Source organism: Leucopleurus acutus (assembly GCF_964270905.1).
Source record: "Leucopleurus acutus genome assembly, chromosome: 15".
Lineage (NCBI taxonomy): Eukaryota > Metazoa > Chordata > Mammalia > Artiodactyla > Delphinidae > Leucopleurus > Leucopleurus acutus.
Genome location: NC_139157.1, coordinates 63,992,048 through 64,006,143, shown reverse-complemented (window position 1 = coordinate 64,006,143; position 14,096 = coordinate 63,992,048).

Below are 14,096 nucleotides of genomic sequence, written 5' to 3'. Positions count from 1 at the left end.
CTATGTAAGGCACTATGGAAAGTTTCTAAAGTTACAATAAAGAAGGTGATCGACTGTACTCAATGCGCTCAGGACATAATATTATAGTAGGGCCATAGACCAGTGACTCACTACGCAGGAAATCATATATATATATTTGAAAATCAAACAAAAACTATGAGACCCTTTTTAGGAGAAAAAAGCACACATTTGCACAGATAGCCATATAATTCCACATGTAATTTGGGGGGTTCACATATCCCTAATGTCTATTCATGGGCCCAGGAGTTCATGGATCACAGATTACAACCACTGCCTGGATGGTCTTTCCAGACCTATTTAACTACCGCGATTCCTCATTTCATAGCTGCCTGACATACGGAGGGAGTTTTTTACTAACACATTGTACTAGTTATATTGCTGCATAAACCTTAACTATTCCAAAAGTCAGCAGCTAAAAACACCAAAATGTAATATCTCTCATCATTTCTAAGGGTAAGGAGTCTTAGAGTGGCTGAGCTCAGTGATTCTGGTTCAGGGTCTCATGAGGTTGAGGCAAGATGTTGTCTGATGCTGCACTCATCCTGAGGTTTGACTGGGTCAGGAATATCTACTTTCACTTACATGGCTGATGGCAAGAGCTCTCAGTTCCTTGCTGGCTATTGGCTGTGGTCCTCAGTTTCTTATCACATGGGCGTCTTTATAGGGCTGCCCAGACTTCACAGCTGGCTCCCCCCAGGAGAAACAAGATCAGGGTGAAGAGGAAGCCACAGTACCTTTCATGACCTAGCTCAGAAGTGCAGTAATCTGTTGTAATCTATTTGTCATTAACACCAACTGTGATACAGTGTGGTAGGAGATTTCATAAGGGCATGATGAGTACCAAGTGGTAGGGATCATTGAGGACCCTTTTGGAAACTTGCTACCACAACATTCAAATTAGAATAATGAAAATAACATTGAGGTGGTCAAGGTACCTGAAGCATAATCCAGCTTCTGAAATTAGTCAATAGTATGATATTGACCAAGTCAATTACCTTTCATATGCAAGATGAGAGACTTGGGTTAATAAACTCTTGGATCTCTTCCTGCTTGAATACTGTGTGAGTAGAGAATCTTCCCATTTTAATTTCACTTTCTGGCAGTTATACAGCTATCAGGGAGGGAATTCTAAGATTCAGTATAGTATAGTGAATCAAAAAATGCTTCCCAATTTATGCCCTCAGGAAGGCAAAATTTATTTTATCTGATTATAAAAAGTGATAATTATTGATGATTCTGGTAACCGCAAATCTACTGTATTCACCCTGAATTTACTTATCTTCCTGATGATTATTAGTAAAACGACAAAGGAAAAATGGTCAACAGTTTTTCAAAAGAATTAGTGTTGTTGAACTTTTTTCGGATTTTGTTAGTGAAATCTAGCATGTATTAGGCACCCCCAGCTTACAGACAACTCCTAACACAAAGCCTACAAAGTTTTCTGTAATCCATTTTAGGTCATGTTGGGTATGTTGTCATCAGGAAGCAGTAGTTCATGAGCGATTGCCTCAAGGACTTTTGAGGAGGATTGCAAGTTATTGAAGTGGAAAAGCCTTTTAGGAGGTCAAAATATATCCTAATATCAACCCTGAGGTCTCTTGTTGCATAGTCAAGCATGGCTGCATAAAATAGATTGAATAAAACTGGAACCATTAGATAGTCCTGCTTCCCAGGATTAGTGATGGATGGCTCTGGCCAAATGCTATCAACACTAACTTGACCAGTCATTTCATCATGAAGGTTTCAAGCTGTTGGTAAACTTCTCTGGCAAACCAACAAATATTGTAGTTGTAGGAGCAGAGATTCTCTGCTGTCAGCAAAAGTTGTGGTAGATTAATAATCACAATGTTGACAGCTGATGGGACGTTAACATTCTTGTGCATTGTAAGGTGGTATCACTGGAACCAAGTGACATAGCTGCAAAAGTCTTCATGTAAGTTATTCTTGATATTTCAAAACACTTAAATCGGTAAAATGCACTTATCAGTCACTGTGATTCAACAGATATTTAATGAGGATACTTTAGTAAATAAATCAGCAGGATCTTTGCCCTCAGGTAGCTTACAATCTGACCAAGGAAGGGAACTAGTATGTAAACATTTACAAGGTTGATAAATAGAAAATGAAAATCAGTTTTCACACTTCTTGTCTGAAAACCATTATTAGGGCTCCTAACTAAAAGCTTGATATGGGTTTCCCTGGTGGCGCAGTGGTTGAGAGTCCGCCTGCCGATGCAGGGGACACGGGTTCGTGCCCCGGTCCGGGAAGATCCCACATGCCGCGGAGCGGCTGGTCCCGTGAGCCATGGCCGCTGAGCCTGCGCGTCCAGAGCCTGTGCTCCGCAATGGGAGAGGCCACAACAGTGAGAGGACCGCGTACAGCAAAAAAAAAAGAAAAAAACTTGACAAATAGCTACAGCCTCAGGCATTCATTCTCTCCTTCTGCTACTCCTACCTCTCTTGCTCTTACACCCTCCCTTTCTTTGTCTCACTCCCACCGTACCTCTTTTTGCTTTCTGGACCATCTACCTTCTCTTTGCCTTTTAGGAACCCATCTTTCCTCTTCTCTGCCCTGTTCTTGGATCAAGAGACTGATCCTGAATGGACTCTACGAAAAGACTTCCCTGCCCTCTAGCTTTCATCTGGGCCTGGCCAGTGGGGAGCCATCCCAGGAGTAGAAAGAGGGGAGCCGATTGAGCTCAGAGTATTTATTGCCCCACATCCTTACTTTGCTGGTCATCTCTAGATGGCCAAGCCCCCTAACCTATGAATCACAAAGTCTCCTCGTTTACCCCTTTTTGCCTAGCGTGGTAACAGCCCCAGAGTTATTGCACTAGCCCTGGGGCTTCTCTACACAGGAAGACCCTACCTTTGAACATAGTGATTTTATCATCATCCTCCTGCATTATCCTAATTTGAGTGTTCTGTTTTCTGCTGAGAAACAGAAAATTTCAGCTTCAGCTTTGAGAACGCCTCACCCTTTTGTCCTCTCTTACACTTACATTAGCTTCACCACTGGGCCATTTGTCTTTTCTCTTTTCCACGGCAGATCATATCTAATTTCAGAGATAAACAAAACAAGCAAACCCAACAAAAAACTAGGCTCTTCAAGCAAGCGTTTCTTTGAGACTTGTCATCCGGCTCACTGGCTAGTGGTTCCTTTGAAATTTTGCTTCTGCCTCTTTGTTTCTGCTTTGCCAAGGACCGGGAGAGGAAACTGGCTCTGGAGTGCCAGTGAGAGGGAAGAGGCGAAGGTAGATACAGAGTAAACAAGACAAGTGCTAGAGATACAATTGTCATGACAAAATTAATTCATATTACATTGCTAAGGATTTCTATAACTGAGGAAACTCAAACTTGAGGCAGAGAGAGGGAAAAGTACAGGAGTTGTGAGGGAACAAGTAAATTCTAACAATGCAGCAGGAGAGGATAACCCTTTTCCATGGTTGAAACTAAAACATTAGGGCTTGCTTACCTTTAATAAGACCATTAATCACTGGGTTCATTTAGGCAGAAAACTAAGGAATAATTACAATGACCATTGAAAATAAATTCATAACTTTTCTATTTACATTTCCTTTTAGGAGGACATTACTGCATAACATAGAGAGCATTGTGTCATTAAAATGCTGAATGATAAATGTTTGTTAGGAAGAAAGATTTTTAATTCTATTAAAACTACCCACAGACACAACAAAAGATAATGCAATTTCATATAAGGCTATTTACTGATTGGGCAAGTTATTAGTGCCTACTAGTAAATAAAAGTATATGTGCATTTCACATGCATGTTCGAATTTCACATCTGGAATGGATCTCTTTGCAGAGACTGAAACTTACTCAAACCTTTTTTTTGTATAAGTTACAGGATCAATCATTCCTAACTAACCAGTAATCACATTTTGTTATTATTGATAAAATAGAAATAGGCTCTTGTGTAGTTCAAAGGCAGAGATGGCAGATAGACAAACCAGTACTTCATGATATTAATGGTTTTTATTTTTATTTTTCTTATTAAAAAATTAATGCTTATTGTAAAACATTCAAGTAGTAGAATGTGTTGGATTAAATATGGCCACAAATTTGTTACTGTTCCTCTCATCAAGAAATAGCGGTTTGCAGCTAAGTATCAGAAATGTTTCTGTTCTAATATACTCCCCTTCCCTTTTATATTTCATGAACATTTTTCTCACTTTTAAAATACTAATATACAAGGAAAAATAAAGTTGCTATTAATCAAATATCTTAAGGTAGATTTCTACAGGACAAGTCAGTGGCAGATATTACCAAAGAAGTTTAATAAAGGGGTTGACTACATAAAAAATAAAGGAAAAAAAGAAACACAGTTGATTTTCCCTGTCTTTGAATCTGGGCTGGTCTTGCTTTGACCAATAGAAAACAGCAAAAGTGAAGCTAGGTAACTACCAAGCCTTGGCTTCAAGAGGGCTTGCGGTTTTTGTTTGTTTGTTTGTTTGTTCTCTTGGAAGACTACTGCCTGTCAACAAACTTAGAAAGAGATCACATGGAGAGAGAAGCCTAGCTGTCTCAGCCATTCCAGCACAGGCCCCAGCCATGGGAGTAGGTCGTTAGGGATTAGCAGTCCCTAACTAACCGACCAACTCACTGTAGACACAGGAATGAACCTTGACATGACAGAGCAAAAAGACAAGCTATCCCAGTTGAACCTTGTCTAAACTGCCAGCCACAGATTTGTAAACAAATAAATGGTTGTTATGTGAAGTCACCAAGCTTTGGTGTGCTTTGTTAGACAGCAGTGGACCACTAACACATATAGAAAAGCATAAAACAACAGGTAAAATTCTCCCCACACAAATTCTCCTAACCTCATTTCTCAGAAAGTGTCATTGTTAATATTTTGTTGTTGTTCATATTTCCTGATATTTTATGTATCTTTGTGAATGGTTATATAGAAAGATGAAGAGGTAAGTAGGTAGGTGAATCGATAGACAGGTAAATTTCACAACTGTCATCCCGTAAGATACTCTTCTCTAAGACTGTCTTAGACAGTTTTCCATACCAATACAGGAATGCATTTCTCATTCTTTTCAAAAACTGTATTATTAATATTACTTTATTTAACATATCTTTATTGTTAGGCAGTGGGGTGGTTTACATTTTTCCCCCAATACAAACGTTACTGCAATTAATATTAACATAGGCTTTTTTTCCCCCTGAAACTTGTGTTCATCTGAAGGAAAAAAGGGCTACAAGTATAATTGCTGCATAGAAAATTTTTACTTTTAAACTTTTAATAGCAAGTCCCAAATTGTGATCCTAAAATTAGTACCCATTTGGTTTATTTTTTCCTGAATTTGGGGTCTGCTTTTGCCTGCTGCTGACCAGCTTGCATGGAGATGCACATGTCTGCTTTCACCATATTTAGGTTTGAAAACATGCTGATTATTGTAGAGATGCCTTTCTGTGATACTTGAGAACAACCTCAACTTTTAGAAGATTGCATGTTCACTTTGTGTATTCGAAACAACCAGTTTACCGAGTGCACATGATCAATTTAAAACTTCATTCAGAGCAAAGGTAATTCACCTAAGTATGCTGAAATCTGCTGATGGCCAGGAAAAAAATCAGTGCTCTGCCGGATCCATTCAGCTTGACGTCAGCCAGCCTGCAGCCATTTTCACTGCGTTCTAATGAGATAGCACATTATGGAAAGTGACCAAAAAGGATGTGGAACTTTGTAGGAATGTCTGAGTAAAATAAACAAATAAACAAAGGCTGGGTTTAGTGGGGAACTATGAAACAAAAATCTTAAATTTTTGATTTTTGTTTGATGCAAACAAAAATCTTAAACTTTTCAAGGGGGGTAAAAACTCTATTCACATAGATGCTGAAATATTGACTATAAAAAAGAAAACATGGTATACCTTCTGAGATTTAAATGGCAGGTTTCCAGGTGTGTGTGGTTCCTGCTGCTTCCCTTCCAGATGTGTTATCCATCAAAGAGCTACCCTATTTACCCTGGTAGATAAGTTGCCTCTATGAGACAGGGAGTAGTCGTTTCCTAGGTTACCCAGGGAAGGCTGGTAGTCAGGCTAGTGGAGCGATTTGGGCCCCATCAGAGGCTGGATCTAAAATTCTCCTCACTAAGCAAAGCACACCTCAGTTGGTCCATGAGCTCACCATGTCATGAGCCTTGGAAGGCAGCTGCAAAGGAGAGATGATTCTCTGTCTGGCTACAGCTGTTCAATCCCGGCTTCTCATCCCCAACCCATACACACACACACACACACACACACACACACACACACACACACACACTAGCCTCTTACAGCTCCACAAGAGCCTCAACATAATTTTTGTCCAACTGGTTTAGCGGGCTACCTGCAGCTAGGGAACAATACCATCATTTAGTTAAGTTTATATTATCAGGTCAAAAATCTAATTCCAACAGTAATACTTTTACTTGCCTTTCAGTTTTTCTGCTATATATTCTTGCCTTGGTATGTGATCCAGTCTTGTAAGAAACCATGACTACCTCATTATCCATATCACTGAGACATATAGGCAAAATAAGTAAATAGCAAACAAACTGACCTCTATGGAAAAGGTTTTAGTTAATTCCAATAGCTAAAAGTTGGGTTTTGTTTAATTTGGAGTACACTAGAGTTATATCAGTAAATGAAATTTTAAGTTCCTCTGAAATCCAAAAGACCAAAAAGTTCAAATAACTTCATCTTCTTTTAGACATTGCTTCATCAGAAAGAGCCAAGGAAGTAGCTAAAATCATTATTCTTTTTCTTCAAAACAAACATATTCTAAAATATGTCAAAGAGGTTTAAATGAAACTCCTAACTTGCAATAAGAGGTTTAATGTTCATGTTTAAGGAGATAAGGGAATACAGAGTCCTAAGTATTTTAAGTTTAGCCTGAATACTGTTTTAGTGATAAGGTTTTTTTAAATAGTTTAATAACAAGGATAATAAGTGTTAAATATATCTAAGCAATGTAATAAATAGTAGTCTAGGCACACCGGTTATACCATTTGTTTTTTAAAAATTTGTGTGAGTCCCATAATGTTACCACCATTTTAATTTGAGGAAATTCTAGTACAAAGACATGGAGTAATTTACCCAAGGTCAAAGAGCAGGTAAGTATCAGAGCCAGAATTTAAATGTATGAAATTGATTAATTTATAAATGGTGGCTTGTTATAGACAATTTTAAAAAACACACAACACATGTAAAACTGTATAGCAGTCACAGTAAATTTACATGTTCATTATCTAGTTTGCTCTTCAGATAGTTTGTGGGTTAAGTTCAGAGCTGTTATCGCTACCATTATGCAAATGAAATTGATGAGGTTCAGAACGCTGACTTTTTGAAGGTCATCCAGTTAGTATATTGAGGTGCATTTGGCACCCAAATATAGCTCTTTAGGGATGATTTTTCCTAACCATCCCGAACACTAATATAAGGGGAACTTGCTAGAAAGTAAATTAGAACTAAAATGTTATCGAGAAGATGAAAAATGAGAGCAGTGTGATCAACTAATATGTGGTAAATTTTAATTCCAAATGGTGAATTAAGAATATATATTACTATAAATTATTAGGGAGAAGTTTATTTTGTATGATTTTATTCCCAGCACTGAAAATATAGCCTAATACACAACAGATTCTCACAGACTTGTGGAGGAAATGAATGAATAAATGAATGAATCTGTTATAAGACATCAGTGTACTAAGAGATTTTTCTTGTTTTTATTTAAATTACAAGGAAATTTTCTACCTAAGAATTTAAATTCTGAATACCTAAAATTTATTCTACCTCTACGCAAAGTTAAGAAAAATACTTTTTGAAGTAACCTAAAATTGATATGTACATAGAGTGTGACTTCTTGTGAAAGAGAAATATAATAACTCAAAAGGCCAGACATATAAACAGGTGTTAACAATTATGCTATTATAAACTATCAGTACTCAGTTTAAACATGTATGTCTTTTTCAAAATTAAACAAATCTCAAATATATATATATATATATACACAAATGACAGCCCAGATTCTGTCCAACTTAAAATGTAATAATTCTGCCTAAATGTTACACTTTTAAAAAGTCATACAGTAGTTCTCAAATGTTAACCTGCATTAGAATCACCTGGAGGGCTTATTAGAGTAATCTGTAAAACACAGATTACTGGGCCCTGTCTGTAGGTCCAGGGCAGCGCCTGAGAATTTGCATTTCTATCCCGTTTCCAGGTGATGTTGATACTGCCCATCTGAGGACTATCCTTTGTGAACCACTGCTATACTGGAAAGCCTTACATTTACCTTGAGCTCCTGCTTTTAAAATTAAGAACAGAAGATTCTGCAGAGGATTGTTTAGGTTTACAGTTCTTCTTAAACATCATCTTCCCTTCCTGCATCAATCTCCAAACTTGGTTCACCTGATTTGCCCATATGCCATAGGTAACTTGTGTTTGCAAGAATCAATATATTTCCTAAGTTTATATGTTCTACCACAGCTCCAGGATTTTAGATTGAATGTAGAATAAATTCGGTTTATAATGGAAGATTCAATGATCATAACAACAGTTTAAGAAATCAAAAAGCTAAATCATTATGAATGGTTTTTCTGTCTAATTCAAAAGTACGTAACACTAAGTGTTCAGTATTTTAACATTATCTAGCAAAGGTACATTAAGTATTGTTAGTCCTGGTGAAACGATCTAACAAAAGATATTAGTTATTTCAAATTGACTGTATCCGCAGAGATATCATGTCTAAACTTCAACCGCCACTAATAGCATCGACTATGGAAGTAATTTAAATGACCTTGAATATTTGACTTCATTTTTCAATACCTAGCTTTTGTCGTATTCAAAATGATTCTGGCTGTACACTGAAAGATCTGTGGAACATATGCTATGTGACTACAGGGAGGACTGCATTCAATTCAGGGTTTAAAATGATAGTTAAAAACAGCAACAATAAAAACTTAACCAAGGACAAAAGAAACTATGTAGAACATTGTTAAAATGTTATTAGTAATGAAAAATAATGAGAAGTCCAAAAATGTATGGAAAAAATAAAGAGAATTTAAGGCAGGGATTGCTACTTGATTGGGGAAATATTAATTAAATGCCAAAGTTCTTAATAGTAAAGACTATCATGTATGTATCATTTAATATTTGTTCTTCAGTAACCCAGTTTTCAGATGAAGAAACTAAAGATCGAATATTTGGTTTTTCCAAGTTTAGTTAGCCAAATAATGTCTAAATAATGTCTACATAAGCTGCATATGTGACCATAACCAGGTTTACTAAACAAGCTTATGGAATAGAAAAAAAAAAGTTATGCTTTATTCAGTTTTAAATAAAACCTCTTTAGGACTAACATTTAAATAGTTCTCAGTGGCTCATACTTTGCTCTTCCCTTTATTCTTTTCTTGATTAGGAATATGTATCACCACAGCAGAATTTTTATACTATCTGATTCCTGCATTATATATCCAGCCTCCTTTATTTATCAGAGCTATGACAACAGGACCTATTTGGAAACTTTATAAAATTGTAACACATCTATTTAGTGACTAAGGACTCAGAATTGTCTTTCCTGTCAAGGATATTTCAGCAGTTGGAATTTCATCTTTATTCTCCATTGGCAATTAAGGGATAATATTTCAATCCAATCAAAGGAGTATTTTAAGCACTCTGAGGTTAACATATGTGAAGTCTATGTTACTCTCCTGAAACTGATGCAAAATAGATTATGTCAATGTGCTTTACCCAACTTAGCCAAGTTTCTCAAGTGTGCATTTCCTGCTTTTGTAAATTTCTATGTTTGCAAGATTTCTATTGTGTTCTAATTATGCATATTACTTTTCTCCATTTTTCTTGTTAAAGTAGTTTAGCACCTCAGTCATTTGAGGTTATCACTGATTTCTTTAATTTCATACCTCCCCTAATTTATTAGTGAGCCTATTTTCTATCTCTTTTTTTACTGATATGATTGTAAAACCTCATCTTTTCTCCTCAATGCTTTTCACTTTCCTTATCTCAGGCTCCTTTTTTCCTTATTAACTTTCTGCAGCCTATTAACTCTCCTGCAAGCCTTATTGATGAAATATATTCTTCCTTGGTTCACATTCCACTTCTCTGATGGGAAGTCTTTAAACTCTGTGTGTGTGTGTGTGTGTGTGTGTGTGTGTGTGTGTGCATGCATGTGTATACATACATTTATCCTTGTAGAAAGGACATATTTTAAATTAATTCAGTTCACATGATACAATTACAGTATCTTCACCATAGTCTAGTCTTCTATCTTGGGCTATTACTCTCTAACTCTCCCTCCCTACATATATATGCAATTGTTCTTTATATCACAATATTCATTTTGGTTTTGCTCACATACTCCTTTAATATTACATTCAATCTCCTTAGATATTAAATGGTTAAATGAAGTAATAAATTGGACCCTAATTATTTATTTATATACTTCTGGAAAATAAGAGCCAATACTGGAAAAATAATAAAGAATATAGCGTTTGAGAATTAGTGGAACCATTTAAGAGAGCCAACTTCCTCACAGAGAGTAATTTAAACTCTAGCTTATAGTTTTAAAAATAAATATTCTATGATTGGAAACTCAGATATAAGATAAATAAGTTGTCTGAGATCTTTTTATCTTTAAATAATATTTCACAGGAAGTGTATTTGACATACCATTAAGATATAAGGCCATACTTAACATCACTTCTAGGAGAGAGTTCTCCACCCACAATGTTAGCTGAGGCAGCATCACATGTGGATTATATGAATGCCCCTCCCTACTCCTGGACAGAGATCATGTGACCCAAGAACAGCCTAATCATTTGTTGGCTAATTATCTATGAAATGGTCTGGTTTGAGAGTTCTGATCTAAGTTAGCTGAGCCAATTAATCTGTATTCTTGCAAATAGAAATCCAAAGAGAATCAAGTAGCTAGCTATAAAATCTAAAATGCAAAGACTGCATTCAGAGAGGCAAGATGAGTCAAAAATCAATAAAAAGAAACTCTGTGGCAACTAGAACAATGAAATATTGAAAGAATATACATTATAAAAGTGGTTTTCAATGGGCAGAAGTGTAGGTATACTGTCTGTGAAAGAAGATTCTCAGGGCATGGCTGGAAAAAGCTTGACAATATCTTGCTAGAGATTCAGAATAGAAAGTGAAAAAGACAGACACATTGGCAAGTTGTTGGGAAGCAGAAATAATAAAGGACTAGAGTAAAAATACATGAATTCCTGTGCTGAAATTGCTAGAACTGTCATAGATCTAGAACTTTCATCTACTTACAGTATCTCTAAGACCACATACTAATATATTTTGCAATCTAAGATTTTAATTAGCTTCTCTCTTACTGTCACATTTATCTTTATAATAAATTACCACCAACTTAAACTATCTTCAGTGAGTTTCTTTTCCCTATAAAGAAATAGAAGCCAAATAGAAGCCAAATAAAAATATTTGCTCTGGTTTTATTCCATAAGTACTTTTTCATCACCTGGAATGTACAATGCATTGTGGTTGATGATATGGAATATAAATATATATAAATTAATTGTATACAAGTTCCATTCTCTAGGAGTTTGTCACCTAATAGAGAAAAAAAAAGCTTTATAGAAATAATTGTGACCTTAATTAACATTAAACAAATGATAAGACACTTGAAAAAGGAAACGTAAACACAATAAGAAGTCCTTACTTTTCCTGTATTATATTCAGTTGATTGAGAGTCCTATGTTAGTAGAGACTAAAACACATGCTACTAATAAACCAGTGGGTCAATGAAGAAATCAAAGAGGAAATCAGAAAATACCTTGAGACAAGTGAAAATGTAAACACAACTTTCCAAAATCTATGGGATGCAACAAAAGAGTTCTAAGAGGGAAGTTAGTAGTGATACAGGCATACCTCAAGAAACAAGAAAAATCTCATATAAACAACCTAACCTACCATCTAAAGTATTTAAAAAAACAGAAGAGCAAACAAAACCCAAAGTCAGCAGAAGGAGGGAAATAATAAAGGTCAAGAAGTAAATAAAATAGAGACCAAAAGAAAAAAAGAAAGGACAAAAGAAAAGAGCAATAAAGCCAAAAACTGTTCTTTTTTTCTTTGAAAAGATAAACAAAATTGATAATCCTTTAGCCAGGCTCATCAAGGTAAAAATAAAGAGGATCCAATAAACAAAATAGTAAATGAAAGAGCAGAACTAACAACTGATATCACAGAGATATAAAAAATCATAAGAGAATACCATGAACAGTCATATGCCAACAAACTGGACAACCTACAAGAATGGACAAATTACTAGAAACATATAACTGTCCAAGACTGAATCAGGAAGGAATATACAATCTAAACAGACCAATCCATAGTAGTGATAATAAAAGCTATTTATGACCACTCCACAGCTAACATCATACTCAAAGGTGAAAACCTTTCCTCTAAAATCAGGAACAAGACAAGGATTCCCATTCTCACCACTTCTATATAACATATTACTGGAAGCCTTAGCTACAGCAATCAGACAAGAAAAAGAAATAAAAGGTGTCCAAACTGGAAAGGAAGATGTAAAACTGTCACTATTTGCAGATGACATGATACTATATATGAAAAATCCTAAAGTTTCCACCAAAAACTATTAGAACTAATAAATGAATTCAGTAAAGTTGCAGGATACCAGATTAAAATACAGAAATCTGTTGTTTTTCTATACACTATTAATGAACTATCAAAATAAAAAGCAAGAAAAAAGTCCTGTTTAAAATCACATGAAAAACAATAAAATACCTAGGAATAAACTTAACCAAGGACATGAAAGACATATATGCCGAAAACTCTAATAAACTGATGACAGAAGGTGAAGATGATACAAAGAAGTGGAAAGATATCCCGTGTTTATGGACTGGAAGAATTAATATTGTTAAAATGTCCATACTACTCAAAGCAATCTACAGTCAATGAAATTTCTCAAAATACCCATGACATTTTTCACAGAACTAGAACAAATAATCCTAAAATTTATATGGAACAACAAATTACCCCAAATTGCCAAAACAATCTTAAGAAAAAAGAACAAAGCTGGAAATACCATGCTTCCCTCACTTCAGACTATACTACAAAGCTACTGTAATCAAAACAGCATGCTACTGGCACCAAAAACAGACACATCAATCAATGGAACAGAACAGACAGCCCAGAAATAAACCCACACACTTACGGTCAATTAATCTATAACAAAGGAGGCAAGAATATAAAATGGAAAAAAGACAATTTCTTCAATAAGTGATGCTGGGAAAGCTGTATAGCTACATGTAAAAGAATGAAATTAGAACATTTTCTCACACCATATACAAAAATAAATTCAAAATTAATTAAAGACCTAAATTTAAGACCTGAAACCATAAAACTCCTAGAAGAGAACATAGGCAGAATACTCTTTGACATAAATTGTAACATTATTTTTTTGGATCTGTCTCATAGGGCAAAAGAAACAAAAGCAAAAATAAACAGATGGGAACTAATTAAACTTAAATGTTTTTGCACAGCAAAGAAAACGATTGACAAAACAGGAAGACAACCTACTGATAGAGAGAAAATATTTGCAAATGATATGACCAACAAGGAGTTAATATCCAAAATATATAAACAGCTCATACAACTCAATATCAAAAAAAAAAAAAATCAAAGAACTCCATTAAAAAATGGGAAGAAGACCTGAATAGACATTTTTTCAAGAAGATATACAGATGGCCAACAAGCACATGAAAAGAAGCTCAACATTGCTAATCATCAGAGAAATGCAAATCAAAACCACAGTGAGATATCACCTCACACCTGTCAGAATGGCTATTATCAAAAAAGTCTAGAAATGACAAACATTAGAGATAATGTGGAGAAAAGGGAACCCTTTACACTATTGGTAGGAGTGTAAATTGGTGCAACCACTCTGGAAAACAATATGGAGGTTTCTCAAAAAACTAAAAATAGGGCTACCAGATGACCCAGCAATTCCACTCCTAGGTATATATCCAAAGAAAACAAAAACACTAAT